At 38.4% G+C, this 14,174-nt stretch overlaps 1 protein-coding gene across 1 annotated transcript in view; it reads right to left on the bottom strand.

Moving 5' to 3' along the window:
* LOC121871951 overlaps positions 1-13,037 on the bottom strand; it is a 62,166-nt gene extending 49,129 nt beyond the window's left edge. Inside the window, exon 1 of the mRNA XM_042374572.1 lies at positions 12,988-13,037. The gene's annotated coding sequence lies outside the window, so the exon portion shown is untranslated. The remainder of the gene's footprint in view (positions 1-12,987) is intronic.
* Between the last annotated feature and the right edge of the window lie 1,137 nt (positions 13,038-14,174).

The following is a 14,174-nucleotide window of genomic DNA, read 5'->3' as shown; positions in this document are numbered from 1 at the left end:
TCTCATACTTGTTGACGACAAGTGTTATTACTAAACTAATGTTCGCTGTTAAAGATCTTAGGCGCTGAAGCTCACTACTACAGTACATTACAACGTCAACATCTTGGTCTGGCAGCCCACTGAACACTTTCCTGATAAACGTGATTATTCTGCCTTTTCTACTGCGGGTGTTCTAATAGTGGCTGGCTGTGTGTCAATTTATTTTACTGTATATCTGATATGATCATCAGTAAAGAAACATTTCCAGTTAAACTCGCTGAAAAAGTCAGTTTAAAGTCAATAAGGACCAGGATGTTGGCACACTGAGACTACCTGCCGCATCACGAGTGCTCGCTACCTTGTCTCTCAGTCAGTCAGTCTACACAGCGAGCCTAAAGTGAACAAATCACATTTTGCAATGTTAATTTAACAGACAAATGCCAGGACTTTTAATGCAGAAATTACTCAGGAACCTTTATTAGAATATTCGCATGCAATATACATCCTCATCGATTTCCTTAATAAACATATATAAATAACCAATCGATTGCTCTATTAAAATTATATTGTTTTTTCTTTTTAAGAAAACTTAAGCAAAAACCTATGACAGATGTAAAGTTACGAGAATATTAGAATTTTTAGATAAAATAATAATTCTAAATTAAGGAAAGGGGTAAACTCTTGATAGACGACAGGATTAACAACTTATTGGTTCCCCGGAGCGTCTTGCCCCCCCCCCCTCCCACCCCCCGGGCTGCACGTGTACAAGCGCGTATTTATATCGACCTTTTATGATAAAAAATTCAGATTTTCTAACAACCTCTCTGAAGTGCTAATGTCTTGAAATCATTTGCATTTTGATAGTTTATATAATTATTTAACATTATTTTAGATAATAACAGGTTTGCTTACCAATTGTGAACACATTTAGTTTGAATTTTCTGTGAACCAATCGGCTATTAGTATAGAAAAGGGGCTTGGCCAGCTTAGCGTGGAAATACTTTAGTCACTTGTAATTTAACTAGCGTCAATTTACACTCTGTTGGGAAGAATAGGTTGATTGGATTTATCGATAATGAACAGGTCAGCGTGTCCCTCACTTAATCACGACGATGAAGGAGATGGAAGGATGATGGCGAAGGGCACACGAGAAGTAAGAGGGGTGGACTTCCAACAGTAAGCGTAGATCGTGGCATCAAGAGGGTGTTGGGGGGAGTACGTGCTTCATGATAGGTGACGTTGGCTTATGTGGAGCAAAAGGGATGAACCAGCTTTGGATCGTAGTTATGGAAGCGGATTACAGTATTATAACATCATAAATCCTTTACCGTATTGCGAATGAGTAATAGTAAATGAATGGAAAGTGTACTGCGACTGCTAGTAATGAATGATTCTCAGCGTAATTCTGTTTTATTGTAGAAAATGAAGGAAATCTTGGGTAATGGCACCTAAAATAATATCAATATTATTTAGTGATTCCTGGATTACATGCCCCTATACTGTGACATTATTTAGTGATCATAGTAAAGTGAGGTAGAGAAGTATAAAGACTCTTACAAGTTGTAGGAGCTGTGACCTGTTTCACTTTTAAAATGCCCTGTAGAATGTGCAAGAAAGATTATAAAAAATTCATGGTGCCCGTTTCAAAGTGTGGTGGCTCTTACAAGTTGTAGGAGCATAGCCCTGTAGAATGTGCAAGAAAGATTATAAAAAATTCATGGTGCCCGTTTCAAAGTGTGGTGGCACTGCATACTTTTTACCACAAGAAGAACTTTCAAGCTGAAGTACTGTGTATAGTGTGTAAGAATTCATTTGATTGATATTCCAGTTTTCAGTCACAATAGAGTATTTTTGTAGATTAATAGTAGCTGTTCACTGTATTGTTATTACTCCGTTAAAATGTATTGTAAGTTTTATGTATATTCAAATTTGTATATTATCCTACAGAGCTGTGAGGTATATTTTCATGCATTTGTTAATTCTAAAGACTGAAGGTTGTGCCTGTAAACAAATTCTCAGGAACTCACATTTTTACTGCATATGAAGTATTATGTAGAAAGTATAAGAACTTCTGTGCGTTTTTTTTTTTTTAAGTTTAGGTTAGATAATTTTTGGTATTCAGTTTTAAATTTGGTCTATCACTAAAGCCCGAGACTTCTTTAAGTAACCCACGTCTTTAAATAATCATCTTAATCAACTCTTTCTTATTTTTTAATATATTATTTTGGTTCATATGACCTCCATGAAGAAATAACGAGAGAATAAAACAAAACATGAATTAAACGAAGGCTGAAGATAAACATGCACATAAAACCAAAGAAATAAAGAATTCAAGAACGAAACGGAACAACTCAGCATGAAGGGTGAGCAGTAAAAGACCACTGAATAAACGCAGCAGTAAAACATGAGGGGGTAAAGGCTTGTGGTAAACGTTGTGTTCTGGCAGTGTCAACAGTGTTCGGGCCTCCAGGACAAATAGTCTTAAATAACACACACACACACACACACACACACACACACACACACGTGTACGTTCAGACTAATGTTGATTTCACGTGGAAGTGTATAGAGGTGTAAGGTTTTTCTGTTCATTCAATCATAAGAACATAAGAATAGAGGAAACTGCAGCGGGCCTATTGGCCCATACTGGGCAGTCCCGTTTACACCCAACCCCTATCGATCATATATCCATTCAAACTATGTTTTAATCTATCTAGCGCATTCGAGTTAATGATGATATTTGGTAACTTGTTCCACTCATCCACTACTCTATTTCCAAACCAATGTTTACCTATTTCGCGCCTAAATCTAAATTTGTTTAATTTAAAACCATTGTTACGAGTTCGTTCCTGGTTGGATAGTTTGAATACCTTTGAAATGTCCCATTTGTTTAGCCCTGACTTCCATTTTTACACCTTGATTATATTCCTAATGCTCGGGATTAGTCTTGTCATTCTCCTCTGAATTCTTTCCAAGGATTCTATATCCATTCTGCAATACGGTGACCAGAATTGAACTGCACAATCCAAGTGAGGTCTCACAAGTGCAAGATATAGTTTTAGGATGACCTAAACCATGTCACCTACCTTCTTCACTCTCCTTTCTCATTCACTCTTACTTACCTACCCACCCTTCCCCTCCTACCCTCCTTCCCATACCCTCCCCTCCCCTTTCCTTTTTACCCCTTCTCTTTCACCCTTCCCCTACCACCATCCCTCCTCCCCGCACCCTCACCTTCCCCTTTCCTTCTTACCCTCCCTTACACCATCCCTCCTTCTCACACCCTAACTCTCCCCTTCTCTTTCACCCTTCCCCTTCCACCATCTCACTCTTCCCACAACCCACTTCCTTTCCCACTTCCCTTCCCACTCCCTTTCCCACTCCCCTTCCCACTCTTACATACTGTTTCCTCTTAACCTGAAACTTCACAACTTATTGCTTTCTACCTTTCCGCCGTCCGAAGAAGTGTGAATAAGTGAGCCCTCCCGTGGGAAAGAATCTCTCTCTCTCTCTCTCTCTCTCTCTCTCTCTCTCTCTCTCTCTCTCTGATCTACAAGGCTTCTCTTTTCCTACGTGTGGGAGAGAGGCATGTTAGCGGGCATAATGGACTTACTAACGCTAAGTCTGGTCCTCCCTACATGAATATTGGATGGACGGAGAGTTGAGTTTACACCATCCGGGATTTTCAGTCTCTGTTCTACAAAGACTCGGCGGAGTAATGTTCAGTGTGTGTGTGTGTGTGTGTGTGTGTGTGTGTGTGTGTGTGTGTGTGGTGTGTGAGTATGCGCAGTATTCAGCGTATCATTACAAATCCGCGTACACTGTATAACATTACTATAGTACCATATAATCATCAAAACGAAACTCCACAAGTAACCAAAGACAAGAAATATTAATAAGAAAACTTACTAAAGATAAAGGAAAAACCCTGCTTAAGATACGACTTATTTTACCCACCGCATTAGAGAGAGACAAGTGACAGACAGACACACACACACACACACACACACACACACACACGGACGAATTTTCAACATCCATCATCACCTTAAATTTGAACCAAGATCTTTGTGATCAGAATCTTGATCGAGTTTGTCACCGGAGGCTAAACGGATCACCTACCCTCCCCCCACCTCTTTCTCTCTCTCTCTCTCTCTGGTGGTAGTAGCGGTGGTATCGGTGGTGGTGGTAGTAGTGGTGGTGGTCGTATTAGTAGTAGTAGTAGTAATGGTGGTAGTGGTGGTAGTAGTAGTAGTAATGGTGGTAGTGGTGGTAGTAGTAGTAATGGTGGTGGTGGTGGTGGTGGTGGTAGTTATAGTGATGGTGGTGGTAGCCGTTCTTACACTGGTTCTGATGACTAATGCTGACTACCGAGATGCTCTTTGGAAGGGATACCAACTGGTCAAATTGGCTCCAGTCCAAATGGTTCTCCAGAGTAGTAATGAGTTCTCCAATCTTAACGGGTTCCAGTCACAATAGGTTTAACGTTACGGGTTAAAATTGTGTCTCAACAGCTTCATAGATCTACTGTGAGTGAATTAATGATGTCGTTTATTTATTACTTTCTAATGATTAGGTTAGGAGTTTGATGTTGGTCTTTCACCCCTGCTAAGTTGTTCTCTCTCTCTCTCTCTCTCTCTCTCTCTCTCTCTCTCTCTCTCTCTCTCTCTCTCTCTCTCTCTCTCTCTCTCTCTCTCTCTCTCTCTCTCTCTCTCTCTCTCTCTCTCTCTCTCTCTCTCTCTCTCTCTCTCTCTCTCTCTCTCTCTCTCTCTCTCTCTCTCTCTCTCTCTCTCTCTCTCTCTCTCTCTTGGAATAAATTTTAATATTATTTTCATGCTCCTTCATTTTCTTATACATCAAATTGCTGTCGATCTTTCTGCCTGAAATATATCGCTTCTGGACATTATCTTAAATTTTCCCACGGTGAACCACTTTTAATACTGACTTGATATATTATGCTCTCAATAGAAAATATTTAAATAAATATTTGGTGGAGGCGCCATCCTTGGTATCAGTGTTACCCCTCAGACGACCGAAAGTCTCAGAAAATATGTCGTTCTCGTCCCAGCACTCAAGTATCGCCACTCCCTCGGGCTCCTTACATACTTAACATGAATAATATTTACGCCAATATACTGACTTAGGTTGAATTTATTGTTATTGTTTTTTTATACTGTTCAGAATTAATAGCTTTTGGTAATGTTGTGGAGGTATTATTATAGATAAGTTTCCCACATCAACATTTACAGGTAGAGTTGCAGTTAAAAACATTGTTCAAGTATCTTAGAAAATAACGTGATATCTGTAAATAATAAGCGACGCCTATCGAAGCCCGTATATAGTTAACACGCGCACAGTCAAGACGCTTCGTCCTCCGAGCTGCAGCTTGAAATAAGAAACAATTTTTAATAAATCGATACTGAAAATCGTGTTCTGTTCAGTGCCTCCTGCATTAGTCAAGGCAGGGTATTGACAAGCTTCCTGTCATCTACCACACACTTTAGCCAATACTCATGTCTGTGTAGATTCTGGGATATGGGAGGGACTTTAGAGGAACAATTGACATCTTTTGTTCACATTCATTTTCGTTATTTAATCTAAGTCATTGTTTTTTGTTTGTATATGTAGTGGGAGATCATATTAACATTCATATTGTCATTAATTTATCTAACACACATACACACAGACGCACATACCCCCCACACACACAGTATTTTAGCTTTACTGTCTCCGACACTAACGTTAAGTCCTCCGGCTCCCCTCTTTCACACCTTATGCAAGTGAACTCGTCTCACCTGGGGCTGTCAGTGAGGTGATTATGTCCCCCCTCTTCCTCTACCTGGAGCGTCCTTTCTCCTTCACTTATACCCTTATCTCGTCTGCCTTCTCCTCCCTCTGTCTAATTAATCTTCCCTCCTTCTTCACCTTACTTCCTCCTCCTCCCTCTCCCCCCTTCCCTTCCTTTCCTCCGCCGTTCTCCATTCCTTCCTCCACCCTCTCCCTCCTCCTCACCATTTTTGCGTCCCTGTATTTCCTCCTCACCCTCCTCACCTTCTTTCCTCTTCACCATCCATACTTTCCACTCTTTCCTCTCTCACCACCTCCCCTCCCCATGCACAGCTTCCGAGAAAGAGCGTAGGGACTTGATTAAACGCCTTAACCATGCCTCGTGTACCTGGTTTTATTTTCCCTGCTGTCAGACCCACGTATGACCTAACTAACTAACCTACTTACCTCCCTACCACCACCTGCCACTACTTCCTCACACCACCTACCACCACCTGCCCGACGCTACCAAACGCATATTGTCACTAACCATCTTCTACCATCAACTGCCACCACCATCATCATCTACCATTGTTCATTATCACATTCCATTATATGCATACCATATGCCATCACCTAACACAATCTATAGTACTTGCTCACCATACATCATGATACGATGCTTCCTATCAGTATCCCCATCTACAATCACCCACCTCTTATAAGATGCCACTGTTTCCCTCTGGCACTATCTACTACTTTCCGTTGCCGTCGCCAATATCAGCCGTAATCTACTTCCATTGTTATCTCCTACAGACCGTTACTGTCATCATCTTACACCATCTGTTGCCTCTATTACCTATCACCACATTTTTTTTTTGCCAATTAAAAACATCAAATCGATTAAAATGCGAAAAAACAAACAAAGGCATAATACAATGAAAAATACATCAATGAACATGATTCCAGAGGATGAAAGCCCTGCCAGCGAACCGTTACCAGAGCAGGATGAGGACACAACTGGTGACGCTGTTACTCTATATATAAATTATGTCATCACCTTGTACTAATTTGTATCATTCCATAATATTCTTTAATCGCCGAAAAGCTATACTATTGTGTTTACATTGAGTAGATAGCTATGATGGTAACATAAGGTCAATTTTTTGGGCAAGATTTGGACCTTGTCAGATGTTGGTCAAACCTTTAAACCTGTTCTCGAGTTATTTTAAGGACACACAAACAGGAACGGAAATAATACCCTGCTGACCTCAGTTGTTAGCAGGTCAATACACATCATACGATAATCAAGTACCTGTATGTAATTTCAAGTAAAGGAACCCTAAAGTTATTAGTCTGTGGAGAGAATATACAAAAAAGTTGTTATCTCCTCAATCCATACACTCATAAGGTGTTTTAAATCTGTTCCTGGATAAAGATCAACATGACCCCTGAGGATGAAGTTAATAATAAACGAGGTTTGACTTTAACATGAGGCTTACACGCATAACTTTTAACACTGTTGGATATTTAAAGATTTCATGTTAAATAATGGAAGCGTTTAATGTTGAAATGTTGCTGAGCCGCTGGAAAATCTGGTTAAATAAACTACAAAAACAAAAGCTGAATTAGAACCATCTCATTAACATAAACCAGACCTATTGTCACAAGACTCTGTACAACTCATACGGAGAGAGAATATTAATGTAGGTGTTCTACACGTTAATGAGGGAGAATGGCCGCTTAACACTTGCAATACACGACCTTATATGGCAGTTGGAGGAACACGCTAGTCTCACACAGGGTACAGTACCATCATCATACTTAGGGTCTCTCTCTCTCTCTCTCTCTCTCTCTCTCTCTCTCTCTCTCTCTCTCTCTCTCTCTCTCTCTCTCTCTCTCTCTCTCTCTCTCTCTCTCTCTCGGACAAGTTAATTACCCCTGTTAACCCTCCATGACACATTATAGTGCCATAAGAAATAAAATTCTGAGGACCAAGAATTTCAGAGACTCCTCACATTATTTTTTTTTTATCCTTAAGTCAGCTACAGGGACCGTGTTGAACTATATCACATACGAGCATGAATTTCTAGATATTCTTATCATAATCATTGTTCAAGGAAATCATCTATCTGGTTTCCATGAACGATATAAACATGTTATTCTAAAAAATTCGTGTACTAAATCACCCCTCCAAATGATACCATGTGATTCATCTACCTGAATTAAGCGACTCACAAATGGATTATCAGAGACTTGTGTGTGTGTTCAAGTTTCTCCCCTCAACAAACTTCACAATCCTTGTTAGTATAGAGGTGTTTACAGTCGGCAAGAACAGCTTTAAACTGATCACTTCCGAAGAGACAAACACACACAAACAAAAAAGAGAGACAATTTAAGGGGGATATAACTCATCTTAGAAAATCTCTATGAATCCTGTTTTGTCTTAATGATTCTACTAGGACAGCTCTAAGACTGTGGTAACCTGGGGCATGAAGGCCGTCCAGGTGGAGATCAATATTCACACCGTGGAGAACCTGTGACAGATATTATCCATCACCACTGGCACGAGATCAGAGGGGACGTCTCCTTCCATTAACAACCTGGGGTATGAACTACACTAATAAGAATGACAATAAACACAGAGAGAGAGAGAGAGAGAGAGAGAGAGAGAGAGAGAGAGAGAGAGAGAGATTGTCCAATAAAATAAAAGCAACATATATGCAATAAATGATAAATACATGAATAAATAAACATACAATAGCAATAAATAGAGACGGACAAAACAGGGAGAGTCTTCACAACACCACTAATCCGAGCCATTATCCTGAGGTCAGAAAAACGTCAACAATTCTGCCTACATTTGATGATAAATATTGAGAGAGTTTTTTAAACTATATTTATAAATTCCCCCGAAGCGCAGTTTCTGTATAATTACCGAGTGTTTTTTTAAATACACTCTTTTTGAAGGATTATAAAACATTCATCCTGCTCGTTGAGGTGTTAATGTGGCAAGGGTGAAACATTTATATGATACACACCACTACAACCATACACACACACACATACATACAACCAGGCGCAAACACACACACATACACACACCCACTTCCATACACGAACCAACAGTTTCTTACATACAATTCATGAGCATACACTGCATACGTAAGCGAGGCCATTGTCGCATTTATTCTCACAGAAACATACATACATACGTGTGTGTGTGTGTGTGTGTGTGTGTGTGTGTTTGGAGAGTAAATAATTAACGGTGAATTATATATAGACCCTCCCCACTAGCCACAGAGTCATATAGTAAACTTAAGTAGTGATTGTTAAGAAAACATTAATGGTATTCTTCCCCTTTCTTTCCACTGTCGTAAATTTTCTTTCCAGTTCTCATTAGTGTGTGAGTTTATTTTCAACTCTCATTATCTTAAAAATAAACCAAGTTGTGTTTGGTTTGGTAGATGTAAAAGTGTAGAGCCTGTTCACACACACACACACACACACACACACAGACACACACATCCACCACACATATACAATGGTAAAGACCCTTTGTATTAATATCTACCAACCTTACCTTAAGATAATTGTCGAGTACATAGGCAGAAAACAAAGATTAAACTACGGTAATGGTTAATGAAGTAGATATTTTTGTTTTACAGAGTTTTTCTTATTGTGTTGGCAGAAATCGTCCTCAAACCAGACAGAGAATGAACAAAGAAAAAAAAATGAACATAAATCTTGCTCTACACTTTGATACTTTATTTCCGGGTTTCAATATAGTGTGTAATAACTTTAGAATACAGTTTACGTACCGGTATAGTTTGATATTTAGTTAGCTTCTAGTTTTCATTTCGTTTACTAATAGTTTACTGTATAGTGATTATATAATTAATTTTAAGTTTAGTATACATATAGTTTACTCTAGCTTACACGTATCCTATAGAGTTTATATGCTGTTATCATATATACTCTGCATGGCGTTTACCTTATAGTCTACATATAGCTAATAATAATTTACATACATTTTATTGTTTAGATGTATTAGTCATATATTTTACATTTATTTTATAACTAAGAGATGGTATAGGTTGCACGTATTTTACTTTATCCTCTGCAATTGGTATACAGTTTATATGCATTTCGTAATATATAGTTTAGATGTATTTTAATCTATAAGTTACAAATTAGGTTTTAGTGGATAGGTCGGATAAGAAAGATAGGTTAAGTGACTCTATGTTGCTTGTAAAATAATGTTAATGCGACGAGCCTTGAGAGCCACGTCCCTCATAATTTCTAGAGTTGTAGACAAATAAATGGGACAATTCCCACGTTCCTTAACCTAATTTAACAAAGGTTATCATTTATAAAGAAGCTAAGGAATTTTGTAATATTACAAAAATGATAGCATTGAAATTCTACCGTAGATGACTATAAAATATAGAAAAACGAGTGCTGTTTTTTATGGTATGTTGACGATGGGATTTTGTGTAGGAGAAAAAAATGTTTGGTCCTATTTTGGTGGGATTCTGTAAAGAGGAAAATTGTGTAATGGGATTTTCTCCAATGGGAATTTCCCCTTGCATCTTTAAACAGAGAGCACGAAGCGTCGTCTATGAGCCCTGAAACACCGAATTCGATGCAATAAACCCTGTGAGGTTTGAGTGAGACGGAGCTTCATCAAAGGTCCAGGTTGCGCTTCGGAAAGGGCTCACTCGCTCGAGCTATTTCCTCTATAAATCAACAAGAGAGAGGCGTTTAGCCAATGATTTTGGCAGCTAGTTCTCTGGGGCTTGACGTGAGCACCACACAACGAGTTGATGGTCTGCGGGTAGTCTCGTCCCACTTAAAAGTTCGTACAATATTTAGTCTTTTGGAAGAAAATATAAAAATTAAAAAAATACAATTTGTGTTCACTGATGAGTGTACAATTTGGACAAAGTGTGGTAATGACATCAGAAGTCATACTGAGACGCTGTTGTATATCACTGTACACGGCTAAGACAAGGCTAAGTCATCTCTTTATTATTCACGTCTATATTAATGTCAAGAATATATTAACTCGTAAGTAACTTAAGATGGCTTTGAGAGGCTTTATCAGGTTAAGATTTAGTAGAGTAGGTACTGTACCGAGTCTTCTCACAGCTCCTTATATGTATATCCAATTAGAACGGAATGATCATTTTTATGTTTGTTAGTTCAACATCTAGCTTTTTGTACTTCTAAACCTTGTTATACTTGGTGTGTGGGCAGGTAAGCCGTGGTGTTGCGTGAGAGGTGGTGCATGGCGGTCGCTGGAGTTGGCTGTAAGCGTCGATACTTTCTTTTATTGAAATCTTTAAAACTTATTGCTCTAAGATGAAGGTTTGCTGACGTATATTTGAGATTTAAATTCTTATATGTGAATATAATTATACGTAAGAGTGCATGCGTGCTTGTATGTGTGTATCGGCTATTCAAGGCTGAGTTTAAAAGAAAACTTGAATTATCATCGACTCATTTTGCCGAATAAAACAAAACTTAGCGGTAACCGATGAAACATGTGTGAGATTAACCTTTGAATTAAATTACAAATGGAATAAGTTATGAAGCCAGACTTTTACAGATAGAGACAGTAAAATACCAACAACATTAACATGATTCAGCATTTCGAAAGCTGCATAAAGTAACAGAAGCCAGTATAGGTGTTCAGGTCAGAATTGGTCAGCCCTCATGGAACAGTACTGGAACGAAGCAGCTATTGTGTATACTGTGCGATACGTCTCATCTACTTGTCTCTTTCAGTAACCATAAAGACTACAGTTTAATTGGAATAAGGGGATTTTCCCATAACAAAACACGCACACAAAATTTATATTTCTTTTATGACCGTTTACCACCATAAGACAGCGCTGGTTAGATTCAGGTAGGCTTTCTATGACACTATTCGTTTCTATGTACAGTATTACTATGAACTACCTGATCATCTATGGCCAGTTACAGTTAGAAATTTCTAAAAAAAATTTACGGAGTCGTTATTGGTACTTGGTAATTGGTCCTATTTACTGAAGAGTATATATATATATATATATATATATATATATATATATATATATATATATATATATATATATATATATATATATATATATATATATATATATATAGTAGTATGTGTGTATTTACTGACTCATACACACACAAAAATATAAAAACACTATACATGTATTTCTGATTAACATCAGGTTATATAATGATATAAACATAAGCTGGAGGTAACATCAGCTGCCAGTGTCAATACTTTCCCGTGAGGTCTTGAAGTTTTCATTGTGCCAGAGTCCTGGTCACACTGCTTCACCTCCCACCCATCACCTTTCATCTATAACTCGAAAATCTTCAGAACTATATGGAAAAAGTTCTTCCACAAGGATTTTAGTTATTAAGTATTCACACACACACACACACACACGCACACACACACACACGCGCACACACACACACACACACACTACTACTGTTACTACTACTACTTACTACTTTGCTGTCACTCGGAATCGAGCATGACGATCATCCAGCTATGATACAATGATATTAGTTATTAGGGATGTCACCTCCATTGGTGAGTTTTGAGGTGACTAAAGAGGCCGGTACGGGACCGGCAGAGTCGTTCACAGATGTTGCACATGTGGGGGGCTACATAAAGTGCGGGAGGGGCGGCAGCAGCGTCTTTCCGGCGTTGGCGCTTGTCTGCCTCGGTTTGCAGGCGGGCTAACTCGAAAGTATTGACACCTTCTCGTGTGGTGCTCCTTCAATGGTTACACACACACACACACACACACACACACACACACACACACACACACACACACACATACACGGATCACGCGCACCTACAGTGATTTACTTGCATATATATATATATATATATATATATATATATATATATATATATATATATATATATATATATATATATATATATATATATATATATATATATATATATATAATCGAACTAAAAAATATAGATGAATTAAAGTCTGGCTGATGACGATATCGGTGATGGAAAAGTTTCTATTATGTAGAGAGAACCTTCGAAGAACATAAAGGTTCCACAGCACTTTCAGTTATTTAAAAGATAATACATAAATGTTGTCTTAGACGGTGTCCAATATCGCACAGTTTAATGAAAGTAGCGTTCGTATGCACGTATTGTCGCTGAGTAACTAAACAGACACAAATGGCCCGGGGCCCCACCACCACACTGAGCCTTGCACAGCGGCACGTTCGTCCTCAACGCGGGTCGGTCAAACACTGACTGCCACCGGCCTTCTCACCCCCGTCCGCACCACACTGATGTCCTCATCTGTCTACAGAACCAACACGCTGGATGTCCCTCTGTCTAGTTATTAATTTTGTCTCTTTGCTTATTTTTTCTTTTAGTTTATTACCTTTTCTGCATACAGTATGTGTTTTCTTCTATTTGTGCATCGTTAATTTCGTCGTGTTCTTCCTGACAGCTACGTTTTTTATCCCCTATAATATTGCAGTCTGTCCTAATGTTTGGTTGTTGTGGACTCACGATAAAGGAAACTGACGACATGAGATACTTAAGCACCTCCTGTCATTGTCGTCACTGTGTTGTACCTCAAGTCATCTAAATATCTGGGTCAACTACACTTGGTCAACTATAAATACAAATTATCTTACATAGTTGATTATCCCAAGTAATTCTTTAGTTTACCTCTAATGCTATAAATAATGCTGTTCTTATCGCACATACGTTAGTGGTTTGTTTAATTTAGTAAATATATATAACAAAAAATCAGATACAAATACATAAAAAGTATAATTTAGTAATGCCCTCTATGAGGTTTTCAATAGCTTCATTAACTGATTTTTTTTTTGTGTGAATTGCAAATTAACGTCAAAACTGATGAACCAGCAATTCGCCAATTGCAAGTTGTTCAGTTTTTGTACAAAGTTTTGAATAGTGATTATGTATGACCCAGAAATACCCATAACTGCCGGTGATAAATGCTTGTCAAACTATTTGTACGACAGCTAAAAAAATGAATGGTAATTGGTGGCGAAATTACGATACTGACGATACATAATGAAAATACCTACTGTATGATGTATCACTGAAAGTTGCACAGAGTTTTTCGTTTAGAGACCATTGATTATACAGTATATAGATTAAACCCTGAGTTAAATAAGGATAACTATCTTCTGATATAGAGGTCAACCTACACAGCACCCATTGTTAGGTTTAAAAGAGAGGAAGATTAACCTAGTATCACCTGCGGGCACCAGGTAATAGCCTCCTCTTTGCTGGTCATTTAGCCATTGGCCAGGAGCAGCCTTTAATCTCCCACACGTCGCTGATCTGGGATGGTGCTAATATTTCTACTTATTAATTTCTGTAATTACAGTCCGGATAT

This window comes from Homarus americanus, unplaced genomic scaffold (genome assembly GCF_018991925.1).
Source record: "Homarus americanus isolate GMGI-L3 unplaced genomic scaffold, GMGI_Hamer_2.0 scaffold48416, whole genome shotgun sequence".
In the NCBI taxonomy this organism is placed as follows: domain Eukaryota; kingdom Metazoa; phylum Arthropoda; class Malacostraca; order Decapoda; family Nephropidae; genus Homarus; species Homarus americanus.
The sequence above is the reverse complement of the archived record's forward strand: the minus strand, read 5'-3'. Positions and strand labels throughout refer to the sequence as shown.